Genomic DNA, 14,982 nt, shown 5'->3' on the forward strand with positions numbered 1-14,982 from the left:
ATCAATGCTTATGGCACATTTGAAGTAGAAATGGGTCTTAAATATCACATATAAATATAAGTTACAGTTTCATAAAAGAAAGGACTGTGTCCCGTTCAGTGCAGTATTCTCAGAGTCTGACATTCAATCAATAATTGACGAATGAAGAAACAATGTTTGTTGAACAGTATATACAGTGAATCAATAGTTATTCTTCTGATCCCTGTAAGTAGTAGGTGCATTGTGTGAGCGAAGAATAGCCTAAAGAGCTAGATGTTCTTATATAAATGAGAGGAATTTACTGTTATGATGGACAAACATCATGATGCAGCAAAGTGATAACCTAGTTGGAGTGCACAAACATTTTAGCCTACAAAATACACAATAGTAATAAAAAATTAGTAACTAAGTTTTATAGGGTCCTCATACATTAAAGGATATTAAGAAAAATTATATAAACAAAGCAAGGGAGCATGCTTTTAATATCTAACAGGCACACTCCAGATTATTTAATCATCTAAAGAACGTGCTTTGATAAATTCACTGTTGGTGAAAAGTCCACATTTCGTTACATGTTAACTTGCAGATGTTTTTCTAACACAGAAATAATTTCTGTCCTGGAGAAAAATAAACGCAACTATCATAGATTATTATCCCATAGGACATTAATCAGTGTTGAATTTTACCTAGATCTTGTACTAATAATGTTTCAAAATGCCTATAAATGCCCAGATCCTCAAAATGCTGTGAGTCAGCCTTGCCATCTGATTGGTTTATCCATTAATTAGTGGGTTGAATAAAATCTTTGACCCATATTTAACTTATATTTGTAAATGAGTCATGTTAACTTTTTGAAAATTATACTTACACTATGGATTATTGTACTCTTCACCACCCCATGAAGTAAATAAATACTAAAATCATCCCCAAGCACCATTAATATTACTAATCGTATGACAGGTACTACCATCACCCCTGTAAGGAAACTGAGAACTAGGGAGGTTAAGTGACTTGCCGAAGGTCACACAGTCAGTAGGGATTGCAGACTCTAATTCCACAAGCCTGTGCTCTTAACCACTACACTGTGACACCCGTCTAGAGGCTAGAAGAAAACTCACACTGAATAAACAAGCTAAAAGCCATGTCTCACGTGAGTCTGAAAAGCATTGTTAAAGGCAAAGTGAATTTATAAAAGTACTTGCTTCATTAAATGAATGTGATGACAGATACAATTAATAATATATATAATGTATAATATGTATGATACATATGTATACACGTGCACAGGTACATACATGCGCAGAAATACTCTTTCTTGTAAGAAAGGATCATCATAGTGCATTCTCTGCAACTGAAGTCATAATAGAGGCAAAAACCTTTGTCTCTTTCACCAAGTCAAGCTAAAGCTTTTTCAGATCGCCCCAGGGTTTCACATTTGACGTTATCAAGAATTCATATTATAGCAAAATAATGATGTTTGAAAGTTGTATTTGAGATATTTGAAACTTGTATCAAAATCTCAGGAATAAAAAGCCTTTGGATGGTGGATGAATAGAGAAAATATTTGCAAGGTTTTGTTTGTTTTTGTCTTCAAATTGGCAAATTTCAGACTTGTATAACAAGGTTTAAGTGTTTTGAAATCACCATTTTTTTACCTGAAGGTTTTCTTTAGGGTGTGAGAGTCTGAATCAACAACACCTTTTCTTTAGCTGTTAAGAAAAGGCCATGTATGAGAGATTTTGGCATCTTGTTTAGACTGAAGTTGCAAAGGGTAACACTCAGTTTGTCTTTGTCTGCACTGTTCTTCATCCTGACTGTAAACTGCTTAGAAAATTGCCATTGTTTCCACTGGTAGCCTCTGCTTCCTTGAGAGTCGTTTTAAGTAAAAGCATATAGAGCAAACAGGCTTCTGTCTCTTTTAAGTGCCTAGAATGTTCCTAAACTGGAACTAGGAAAAATAAAAATAAAAGCCTTAACTGTTTGCCTCTTAAAGCCTTTTCCCATATGTTGCCCCGAGCCTACTATATCAAAACAACCTAATCTACCTGTTTTTAAAAAAATGTATATTTCTTGGCCTTGTTCCTGACCTACTGGATCAGAACCTCTGAGCTGGAAACGAGGAGATAGTATTTCAATAAGCAAAGCAGATAACCCTTGCACTCTACAAAGCACGTTTTTAAAAAAAATCCTCCGTATATTTTTATACAACTTGGACATATACACAGATTCTTAACTTTTTACTCTGAAAAAAGCATCTACTTACATTTTAAATAAGTAACTTAGGAATCAGAGTTCACATGCTAAATTCTGATTAACTTTAAAGGAAAGTTAAAAAAAGAAAAGAAAAAGTTATTTTGTTCCATCTGCAAAATATATATAGATTGGGTACTTAACTCAGGAGAACATTTTGTTTTATGCATGGCAAGAAACTGCTTAGTAAGATTAATACCCTAACTGCTGCAAATTAGCTGATAATCATGTTCATAATTCAGCGGTTGTATTTCTGGGACAGAGATAGTGTATTTGGATATAAAACCCAAAGGGGGAGTCCTCTAATCGGTAAACTACATGTAATATGTGCTTGAATTTCTAAATTGGAACTGTAAGGTGTGGGTGTGTGTGTGTGTAGACTGATGTATACATACACACACATACAAGTTATGCATAAGACTTACGTGTATATATGTACATACATGTGCACACGCACACACAATACACTGTTACTCTATCACAAAACCAGATATGATGCTTTCCCAAGTTAAAGAATCTATCTGTGCCCAATTTATACAGTAATGCAATATTTGGTATCTACCTCAAAAAGTTAGAAAGTCTATAGACCACACATATAAAGCAATTAGCAATGTTCTCAGCTATTTATTTTTCAATTTTCTGTACTTCCTTCCAGGACTGATTCAAGAAGTAGTATTCCTATCATACAAGACTAAATGTCATTTCCCAGTTCTTAAGTTGAAACCAAATTCCTTCCTACCATGAATTTCATCTATGCCTGGATCTTACATTCTCCTAGAGAGATGTCCAAATTAGAAGTAAATTGGACCATTAGTTGGATCCATTTTGATTCCTTGTGAATAAGTCTTTCCCAGAGCATTTGTTAACTAGTCTGTACCCTGTGGGTACACACCTTCTAAAACTAATGAGAAACGTTCCTCAGGGCACTTTCAGACCTTTGCATTAGTTGCAATCTGCCAGTGCAAAGAATCCTCACTTGATAGTTTTAGGGTCACAAGGGCTAATCCTAAATGAACACCTTCATTGCTTGTCCTGATTATTCTCCAGGATTCTACCCAGCAGAAAAGGAAATATCTTGCATTCCGCTCACTATCAACAGAGCAGTCAACATATATTTTCTTGTCTGCCAGGGGATATACTGCCCCTCGGGTCAGATGGACTCCATGCTAGTGCTTAGCTTCTTTTGGAAGTCTTTTTGTGGCTCTGTGCCACCAACTCACAGCTTTAGGAAGAAAGCAGTAATTCTACTGTTACCACAGAGAACTCAGATTGTGAACTCAATGCACTCATAAAAGCAGCATCAGCAAAAAGATTGCCTCTCCCATTGAGATGATTGTTTTTAATATGAGAAGGCCATTTCCTCTTTTAGTTTTTGGGTTTTTGTGCTGAGTCACACAACAATGTGTCCTAGTAAATAATAATTTCTCAGAAGATTTTGTTTGTTTTTCATATTAAGTCACACAACTTTTATTCGGAAAAAAATTTTGGTATCCACGAGTGTTTTTTTTTTCCTCCATAAAAACGAGTCATTTGTTTTGGATAATGGAAATATTCAGTAAGTGTCAAATAAAGATGAAGCTACAGAATTCCTTAATGCTTTATTTTTTTTTCAGAATTCCTTAATACTTTAAATATAATAAGTTCTTAACTTATTAAGGACTGATATTTATTGGTATGTGAATATAGCCATCCAATTATAACTCCAAATTATATTTGTAATGCCCCCATCTCTGAGAAGCTGACAGTACTGTATACAAGTAATCCACGATCGTTTTGCACTCCAGTATCTACTCATTCCTATCCTTAGTTGTATAATTATAAATTAATGGTGGTGATGTTTAACTTTGAATTATTAATATAGTATCATTACAACAAAATAATACTTTGTAGAATATAGGGAAAGCATTTCATACAATTAATATCAATGCATTAGATAGCACCTTTTTTTTACTTTTTATGCTATTTTTTTTACTTCAAGTATAATTAACATAGAGTGTTATATTAGTTTTAGTGTAAATATAATGATTCAACAATTCTATACATTCCTCATCAAGAGATTTGTACTCTTAAACCCCTTTATCTATTTCACCCATCCCCCACCCACCTCCCCTCTGGTAACCACGGGTTTGTTCTCTGTATTTAAGAGTCTGGGTTTTTTGGTGTCTCTTTTTTTTTTTCTTTTTTGTTAGTTTGGATTTTTTTTCTTAAATTTCACATATAGGTGAAATCATATGGTATTTGTCTTTCTCTAATTGACTTATTTCACTTAGCATTATGCTCTCTAGTTCAATGCATGTTGTCTCAAATGGCAAGGTTTTATTCTTTTTTATGACTGAGTAATATTCCAGTGTGTGTGTGTGTGTGTGTGTGTGTGTGTGTGTGTGTGTGTGTGTATATATATATATATGTGTGTGTGTGTGTGTGTGTGTGTGTATACACATAACCCACTTCTTTATTTGTCTAACGATGGATACCTGCGTTGCTTCCATATCTTAGCTGTTGTAAATTATGCTACAGTAAACATAGGGATGAATATACCGTTTCAAATTAGTGTTTTTGTTTTCTTTGGGTAATTACCCGGTATTGGAGTTACTAGATCTTATGGTAATTATTTGGTTAATTTTTTGAGGAGCATCCATACTGTTTTCCACAATGGCTATAACAATTTGCATTCCCACCAACAATGTATGAGAGTTTCTTTTTCTCCACATCCTCATCAACACTATTTCTTGTATTTTTGATCTTAGCACTTTTTTTTAGTTGCAATATCAGCAATCCAATTAAACTTTTATTAACAAAAGAATTTGTTAATAAAAAAGAATTTGACTGGGGCGCCCTGGGCTGCTCAGTCAGTTAAGCATCTGCCTTCAGCTCGGGTCATGACCTCGAGGTCCTGGAATTGAGCCCCACGTTGGGCTCCCTGCTCAGCAGGGAGCCTGCTTCACCCTCTCCCTCTGCTGCTCCCCCTGCTTGTGCTCTCTCACTTGCTGTCTCTCAAATAAATAAGTAAAATCTTTAAAAAAAAAAAAGAATTTGATCGACGTAACTGAACAGGCCATAAATTCAAGGTCACACACAATAAAGGCTCAGTTTTTCTCCATATTCTCAACTCTGCTTTCCTCTGGTAGCTTCATTAACAAGCCTTCATTATCTTTATAGAAATAGTCATAGCAACTCCAGGTTTATCGTTTGCTAGCCTAGCAATACTAACAGAATAGAAAAGCTCTTTTCCAGAAGCTTCAGCCAAAGTCCTGAGATTGGCCATCATTGCAATTTTTTGATTAGCCACTGTGAGGCATGTTCACAGTCTAGAAGCTAAGAGTACACACCTAGCCTTGCCTGAATCACAGGAGAAAAGAGTAAAGAGGAATAGTTTCCTAAGGAAAATCAGATGTTCTTCCTGGGAGTGAGGATAATGAATTCTACATAGGGAAAAACAGGAAACATCCTCCATAATTTAATAATAGAAATAGATGAGAGATTCAAGGAAAGACACTTGCCTGGAGAGGGCATGGAAGCCCTGTACCCTCATGCTACGCATCTAGCTGGATGTTCCTGAGTTACATTCTCTTTATAGTAAACCTGTGATCTAAAATATGGCTACACACACCTGTCTGCAGGAGAATTTCTTCATGATGAAAGGAGCAACCCAGACTCACAGTATGATGAACTCATTGAAAAATACATTAAAGATGTATAAAGATCGTGCCAGTTGAGATAACCATCAGTTTGTTAAAGAGGGAAATGGAACAGGGGTACGTGGGTGGGGCAGTTGGTTAAGCAGCTGCCTTTGGCTCAGGGCATGATCCCCGGGTCCTGGGATTGAGCCCCACATCAGGCTCCCTGCTCAGTGGGGAGCCTGCTTCTCCCTGTCCCTCTGCTGCTCCCCCTGCTTGTGCTCTCTTGCTCATGCTGTCTTTCTCAAACAAATATATAAAATCTTTAAAAAAAAATTTTTTTAAAGAGGGAAATGGATCAGACAATTGCTGCCAATGCTCAGAAGAATGAATTCTTGATTGATGGGTTTCCAAGAAATCAAGACAACCTTCAAGGTTGGAACAAGACCATGGATGGAAAGGCAGATTTGTCTTTCATTCTGTTTTTTGACTGTAATAATGAGATCTGTATTGAACTATATCTTAAGAGGGGAAAGAGTAAAGTAAGAGTGATGACAACAGAAAGGGCTTGGAAAAGAGAATTCAAACGTATCTTTAGTCAATATAGCCAGTTACTGGCTTATATGAAGAAATGGGGAAAGTCAAGAAAATAGATGCCTCTGAATCTGTCATTGAAGTTTTTGATGAAGTTGTGATGAATTTTTACAAAGAAAGTAAACTCTAAACCTGAAAGCATCCTTGAAATCATGTTTGAATATTGCTTTGATAGCTGCTATTACAACCCCTTCTTAAGGCAATCTTAACCTTTCATAATTACACCTCAGTTAATGGCTGGCAAGTATATAGTAAGACAAATTAAAATTTTTATCTTTAATTTTTTTTGGTCACAGGAGTAGACAGTGAATTCGGGTCTAACTTCATCTTACCTATGGTACCCACAAAACAAAGATATCAGCTACATCTTTGTTTTTACTCGAAAAGCATATCCTTTTATAATTTGTGCCTTCTGTGAGCAAAGCTTTTTAGTATGTGTGTACATCCCTTTAGTAATTACAGCACGTTAGGATCAGAGATTCCCCACTTCCTCATTTTCTTGCAGGTTTTAAGTTTCCAACCTGTTAAGTGAGTTTGTGGGCCAAATACCAAGGAACCTTTTGTGTAGTCAGTTCTTAAAAAATGTATTTGGTAAACAAACTCATAAAGTAAATTCCTAGAAGTGTTTTAATATTGGGGCTCCTGGGACCCCAATATTAACCAACTGAGTTGGTTACGTGGCTGCCTTCAGCTCACGTCGTGATCTCAGGGTCCTGGGATCAAGCCCCGCACTGAGTCCCACATACAACTCCCTGCTCAGGGGGGAGTCTGCTTCTCCCTCTCCCTCTTCCCCTCCCCCTGCTTGTGCCTCTCTCTTTCTCTCAAATAAATAAATAAATAAATCTTTAAAAAAAACATGTTTTAATATTTATCAAATAACTGACCATTTCCTATAGAAAGGTAAGAAAACCTGGGCTTTGTTTTATTACAACTTATACAAAGTTGTGTGATGTGACAGGACATCTTCATTGTTTCCAGGGATTGGGACGTGGTCATTGGGGGTTCAGAGCCTGGAAAAATTGTCAGCTTTATTCTGACATAAATCTGAGGATAGGAGGCAAGGATCACATCCAATGACCTGTGTTCCTGTACTCTATTACGTAGTGTTACTAATGCTTAAACTGATCTTAACAAAATTCCTAGCAGTGGAATCTTGTAATGCATGTACTGGGTTTATGGTAAAATGATTTGTTTAGCGTTTTAATAGTACTTCATTTAGAGTTTTTTTGTTTGTTTTTTCTAGACTAAATGTGGGGTTTGTATGAAATAAAGAAATCTAATGGTTAAATTTCCCATCTGTGTTTCTTTCTTTTTTTTTTTTTTTAAAGATTTTATTTATTTATGTGACAGAGAGAGACATAGTGAGAGCAGGAACACAAGCAGGGAGAGTAGGAGAGGGAGAAGCAGGCTTCCCGCGGAGCAGGGAGCCCGATATGAGACTCTATCCCAGGACCCTGGGATCATGACCTGAGCCGAAGGCAGACGCTTAACGACTGAGCCACCCAGGCGCCCCCCATCTGTGTTTCTTGAATACTTTTTTTCAGTGACTTGTTTAAGGATATTTAAAAATCATTGCACTCTGACCAGAAAAATAATAAATATATCTTATAAGTGTTAAAAAAAGAAATAGATGAATCTTAAAGACTCCAAATGCATCTTGATAATTTATTATTAGATAATGTTGAAAGCATATTATATATTGGCTAACAGTTTTCTAAATTCTTGCCTTGTACTCTCTTTTGTAAATAGAACATATTTTTTAAATAAATGGTACTTAACCTATTTCCCTGGATTAAGTTACATTGAATGTGTTCACCTCCTCCCTTCAGTTAAGGCAGATAAAATGTTGTTATTACCATGTTATGGCTGAAGAATCTTTTTATCTTTTATCAAAAACCGGTGTGCCATATTTCTATTTACTTGATATTTTTCTAGAATTTATTTTATCTGTGGGAATACTATCTGGAAATAATAACTGTGATTGTTGAACAATTTTTTTCAGAAAGCAAAGGTATTTATTTTGAGATCTCTGGAAAGAAACCAGATTGAAGCCTCCAAGAAGGCCCACTCAAAAAGTGGGCCATATAATCATATAATAATTCCTAATAGGAACTGACCCATTAGGGAGGAGAGATGTTAAGGGCTGAGTTAGCTGGGGATGGAGGAAGCCACTACTAATCAAAACACCAACCTATAATTCTTCTATCTCCTCTCAGTGGAAGAAGGACCCTTTAAGAGCCAGGATAAATATTTTCCCTTTCTTCTGTATTCCATACCCTCCTGCCACTTCAGAGACCTGAAGTGTCTCTCTATCTAGTTCTCTATCCCCCAGGTCTCTCTATCTTCAATCTTTCTCCATGATCCTTTCTCTTCTATGCATATGATTTCCCTCACTCTGTGTCCACGATGTATTTGTTTCTAACTATTGCCCATCTCTCTCCTTTCCTTGGCATCTGTAATCCTGAGACTGATTTCATGTGATATTATTCACTTTTTCATCTTTTATTTATTCCTCAACTATTATTCCCAGTAAACTCAAACTGCTTTTATCACAATTGCCGTGGCCAAGCATTGCCTCAGAGCATCAGATGCTCTGATCTTCATACTCATTAGATGTTTGGCTCTTTAGACAAGATTGGGTGTGTTCAAAGTGGTATGGCTGTAGACTGATGTTTGGCTCTTTAGCTTGACTACTCACCTATTTTTGAATCCTTTTCACCTCCCCCCCCCCCCGCCATAAACAAGGATTTAACTATCCCTCTGACTCCATTCTTTTTTTTCCATTTACCACTCAATCCACTTCAAAGTGACTTTTTCCCTATCCCTTTATTATAACCAATGAAATCACCAAGCTAGCAAATCAAACAGCCAGAAGTTGAACACAGTTCTGCTGGTCCCAACCCCATACTGGGTTTCTGTTATATTACTCTGTAGAAAGTGTAATGTCACATTCATCATTTTAAATTCTCGATCCATATAGGGAATTTAATACAGAAGATAAATTACCATAGCCCTTTTTATTGATACCAAGGAATTTTTAGAAGTCCATGCATAAAAACCCAGTAAAAACCCATAAAACTACTATAATCTTTTCTCCCTTCTCACTCTGAGACTTCCTACATGATTTTGGCTGGTACATTTATTAGAATCAGTTTTCTTGAGTTCTGATTCTTGCCTTTACATTTTGAAAGTTTTAATTTGTTACTAAAATATAATATGCAGGGGAGGTAACTGAACACAAAAGACATTTTTTTATTATATGAAAGACTTCAAGACTTCAAATTTGGGTTTATTTGGTATCTCTAATATATGACAGGATATTATAAAACCTATCTTAAAAATGAAATTCATGGGTAAAAGTTTCAAGTGATTAAAAGACCGTGATTATTTGCTAATAACCATGGTCCTTAAAAATTTATTTTGGAATAATTAATAGAGTCACAAGAAGTTGCCAAATAGAACAAAGGGGGTCCCAGGTACCTCTCACCCTGTAAACTTGGTAGTTATATTTTATATAACTGAAATACATTATCAACATCAGGAAACTAGTTTTGGTAAAATTCACTTACATATTTCTGTGCCATTTTATCAAATGTGTAGATTTGTGTAACCACCACCACAAACAGAATACAGAACTGTTCCAACGCCACAGAGTTAACCCCCTTATACTACCCCCACACTCTCCCACAACTCCTAGCTCCTGATTACTGCTAGTATGTTTTCCATCTCTGTAATTTTGTCATTTTGAAAAGGTTATATAAATGGACTCATGTAGTATGTGAAATTTTAAGATTGGCTTTATTCACTCAACATAATGTCTTGAGATCCATTCAAATTACTGTATGTCAATCAGTTATTCCTTTTTATTGCTGTGATTGCCTGTTGGTACTTTGTAATTGAAGCGTTTTAGATTTAAATTGCTGCAATATTACTCAATAATGGACTGAAATGAAAACAAATTAAACTATACACACACATTATGGAAAAAATATATAAGAAAACAGGGGCCCCTGGGTGGCTGAGTCAGTTAAGCGTCTGCCTTTGGCTCAGGTCATGATCCCAGGGTCCTGGGATAGAGCCCCACATCGGGCCCCCTGCTCAGCGGGAGCCTGCTTCTCCCTCTCCTCCCCAGTCATGCTCTCTTCTCCCTATATCTGTCTCTCTCTCTCAAATAAATAAATAAAATCTTAAAAAAAAAAAAGGAAACAGAATTGGGACAACTCCACATTTTTAAAATCCAAGAGTCTCTTCAATGGGAAATTCTAGAAAGGACCTAACCTGTGTCTAAAGTAGAATGGGTGACCTACCGCATGCTAGAATCTGAGTGGGTCTGAAAGCTTCCTTCCAAAAATAAATAAATTAAATAAAAAATAGAATACTTCTCTAGGTTTGCCTTAGTCCCTGGATTCTCCATCATTAATCAATCCTTTTGATTATACCTGGCAATGAAAACTCTTCTTTACTTATAATTGCACTTTTTGAAAGGCAGAGATGAACTAAAATATTAATCCATTATCCCATTAATTGTTATAGCAAATACATGAGAATACAAGGGGAGTTGAGCACTCAGGTGAGTAGAACCACTAATTTAAAGAAAATGCATTTTTTTTCTATATTATTTGGAATTCTAGACTTCTATGAAACTCAATAACGTAAAAAACTAAAGTGAAATAAATTTCATGTTTTGAAGATTTCCCGAGAACTGCAGCTCATACCTCACTCCTGGTCACTTTTTTTTTTCTCCTTTTAAAATTAAAAGTTGATGAGATTATAAAAGTATCTCTTCGTTACCACTAAGATTACATTGTATACTCACTCTTCTGGAAGTCGAAGAATATTTTAATATTAACAACTCAACAACTCAAAACAATAACTTTCATGAAGAGACCCAATACATTGAAATGAGTTATAAAACATCATTTGAGCTGCAACAGAATTTCAAATATCTAGGATTTTGTATCAGTAAAATAGTTTCCTGGAAAACAAATTCTTAAAATAATGGCAGCCTCTATACTCAGAGAAATCGTAATGAAATATTACTGCATATGAGATGGCTCTAAAATTTTTATACCAAACAGTACCCACATCTTTTCTGGAGGAAGAACCAGAAGCTAGAAATCTCTACAGATTACAAATCAGAAAACTTTGAAGACTTACTCCTTATGAAACAAACTTACAGCACTTAATCTGTAGTGTATCGGGATGTCTGCCTAAGGAAGAAATGTATTTCCCTCCACCAGAGACCATAGTCAAGTAATTTTTAAAAGCTGAAATATCCCTCTAAGAACCATGCAACAACAGGCACACATTCACTACAGGATTGAAAGGACATGAGTACAGATACTGTGGTTGGTTGGGTCTTAGTGAACCTGGGTGTCATGCTCACGGTCTCCAAGTTCAGACAAGTTTTCATGACTCTAGCTCTGAAGCATGGCTGGCCAACTCCATTATTCGAGTGGACCTGTGTAACTGAAGCCCCTGAGATTGCAGTTCCACCTGTGTATCCGGAACGATGCCAGAAGTTTCCTGCAAGTAGTGATAACTTATATTCACTCAAGAACAATCTCAGAAATAAAAATATTAATAAAAGCAAAAGTGAAGATAACTTGTAAAGCCTTTTGGTTTATGTTAGTGGTGTCAATAATACCATTTAAAATTATTTTAACTTCTTGAGGTAACCTGCATATGTAACTCATTGATATGTTTAGCTGGATTCTGTTTATGATGTTATTTCTTGAATATTTTATATATTTCATCCTAAAACATTAAATGTGAACTGTGTTCTTCCTGAGTGTACTTCATAGTTCTGTTTAATGTTGACATTGTATCCTTTGAAGTATCTTGTGACCAAACGCAATACATTTATCGATATCACATAAACTTACTGCTGCCCCTTCACTATCTGACTTTCTTTCTCAAACAAAGGCAAGGCCTGGCATAAGTTCTATTTACAAAAGAAAGAGAAAAAGAAAATCTGTTTCCGTGCATTCCTCAAGTTCTCATTATCTGATTTAAGTGAATATATTTGTCAAATGATTTGGACATTTTATATGTTACATATTTCCCATTTTTAACTCCTAGTTTCTTATTTAGAGATGGAATATATTCTCCTCTCTGAAAAGATTATTTTGGCATTTTCCCTCAGAAACTCATCCACTGGATTATAAATTCCTTCCGAGCATGGGTTTTATTCATCATCAGATTTGACATTTTTTTTAAAGATTTTATTTATCTGTCAGAGAGAGAGCACAAGCAGGGGGAGCAGCAGGCTCCCCGCTGAGCAAGGAGCCGGATGTGAGCCTCGATCCCAGGGTCCTGAGATCATGACCTGAGCTGAAGGCAGATGCTTAACGGACTGAGCCACCCAGGCGCCCCTTTTGACAGTTGTTAATGGAGAACTCACTGTGTGCCTGCACTCTTCTAGGTGATAGGGGTAAGCAGTAACTCAAAGTCCTCACTCCTGTGGGGTTTGACATTCCAGTGGGGGAGGAGACCGACAGTAAATATAATCAATAAACGTACAGTGAGTTACATAAAGGTGGGATGAAGACAAAGCAGGATAAGTGAGAGAGAATGCCAACTTTATAATTTATAATTTAATAAATGAGAAAAATAGGCTCATGAAAGGTCAAATGACTTTTCTGAATCACCCAGCTAGATAGTAACATAGTCAGCATTCCTATTTGTTGTTTTTTTTTTTTTTTTTTTTAATTTTTTTTATTGTTATGTTAATCCCCATACATTACATCATTAGTTTTAGATATACTGTTCCATGATTCATTGTTTGTGCATAACACCCAGTGCTCCATGCAGAACGTGCCCTCCTCAATACCCATCACCAGGCTAACCCATCCTCCCAACCCCCTCCCCTCTAGAACCCTCAGTTTGTTTTTCAGAGTCCATCGTCTCTCATGGTTCTTCTGTTTTTTTTTTTTAATTACAAATCCAACTTCATTGTCATGACTGAATGCTGTCTTCAACGTTTGACCGGAAGGAAGACACTATACTGTAATATTACAGAATCCTCTTGAGCATGAAGTTTGATTGAAAATCTTCCTGGTTAAAGACAAATTCTTCATGGATAAGAATGTAATTGTATCTTAACTGCATAATATAATTGATAACTTTTGAAATAGAAATTCCAAGTTTTTCACACTGGAGTTTAATTTTATAGAAGTCTTACAGGAATTTTCTAGCGGACAGTAAAATGTCATTTTGTGGCTAATTACCTTGTTAATTTGCTTTAATTGAAAGTAAAATAATCACATGGTCATTGTATTCAGAAATGTCCATTTTTCCAGATAAGTGTATTATTTTTTTAATTAATTTATTTGAGAGAGAGAGAGCAAGGGGGAAGGACAGAGGGAGAGGGAGAGAGAAAATCTCAAGCAGACTCCCCACCGAGCACAGAGCCGGATGTGGGGCTCGATTTAACCACCCTGAGATCATGATCTGAGCCAAAATCAAGAGTCGGACACTTAACTAACTGAGCCACCCAGGAGCCCTAAGTGTGTTAGTCTTTTTTAAGGTATGTAGCACATACACACAAATATCCAAATCCAAAATGGGGGGAAAAAACTGAATATAAAATTCATTAAATAAAATATACAAATGGTTATTTATCATGAAAAATGTACAACTTTCCTCAAAAGAAATATAAATTAAAAGATTAATGAAATGCTTTTGGGAGGTTTAGGCTTTTATAAATTAACAAAAATTTGTAAATAGTCATAATGATGATTTGACAGAGGCACTTTCATGGTATACTTTTGGCAAGGGGGTTAATTGGTACAAATTTATATAGTTCTACTTGACAGTAAGTATCAAGTCCTTAAATATCAAGTACCTCGAGCTTGGACTGAAGAATTCCACTTCCAGAAATTTATTCTTAGAAAAAAATCATAGAAAATCAAGATGTTTCATAACTTATTGCAGTGTGTTGAGTCCTTTTTTATTTTTGGGTTTTGAATAGTTAATATTCAAAGATTCCTTGTTTTCAAGAAGAGAGAGTATACATGTGACCTGAATGGGAATAGAGAGATTCTTTCTCAATCTAATCAACATCTGATTTTAGGAGAAGAGGGGGAGAAAAAGTGACCAGGAATGAGGCATGAGCAGATGTTCTTGGGAAATCTTCAAGAAATAAAATTTGTTTGGGGCACCTGGGTAGCGCAGTAGGTTAAGCGTCAGACTCTTGGTTTCCACTCAAGTCATGATCTCAGGGTCGTGGGATCGAGCCCCACATCAGGCTCTGTGCTCAGTGGAGAGTCTGCTTGAGATTCTCTGCCTCTGCCCTCCCCCCCTTAAAATAAATAAATAAAATCTTTTAAAAAAGAAATAAATTTTTTTTATTTTAGTGTTTTAAGTTATTAAGCTTTAAAGAAGTTTGATATTTCAAGTAATATATATATATATATTGAAGACTTTTTTTAAAGCAGATATTAGGTACAAGATGTTTAGGATTCCAAAAACAGATAATTTAAATGTTTAAAAATGAGAAAATGATTTAACATCAATAAATTATGATACATTCATCAAATTA

At 35.7% G+C, this 14,982-nt stretch overlaps 1 protein-coding gene and 1 pseudogene across 9 annotated transcripts in view; both read left to right on the top strand.

The window, feature by feature from the left end:
• HTR1F (5-hydroxytryptamine receptor 1F) overlaps positions 1-14,982 on the top strand; it is a 152,251-nt gene that overhangs the window by 36,672 nt on the left and 100,597 nt on the right. The gene's annotated exons all lie outside the window — the stretch shown is intronic.
• On the top strand, positions 5,825-7,193 carry LOC144380156 (UMP-CMP kinase-like; annotated as a pseudogene).

This window comes from Halichoerus grypus, chromosome 1, assembly GCF_964656455.1.
Source record: "Halichoerus grypus chromosome 1, mHalGry1.hap1.1, whole genome shotgun sequence".
NCBI lineage: Eukaryota > Metazoa > Chordata > Mammalia > Carnivora > Phocidae > Halichoerus > Halichoerus grypus.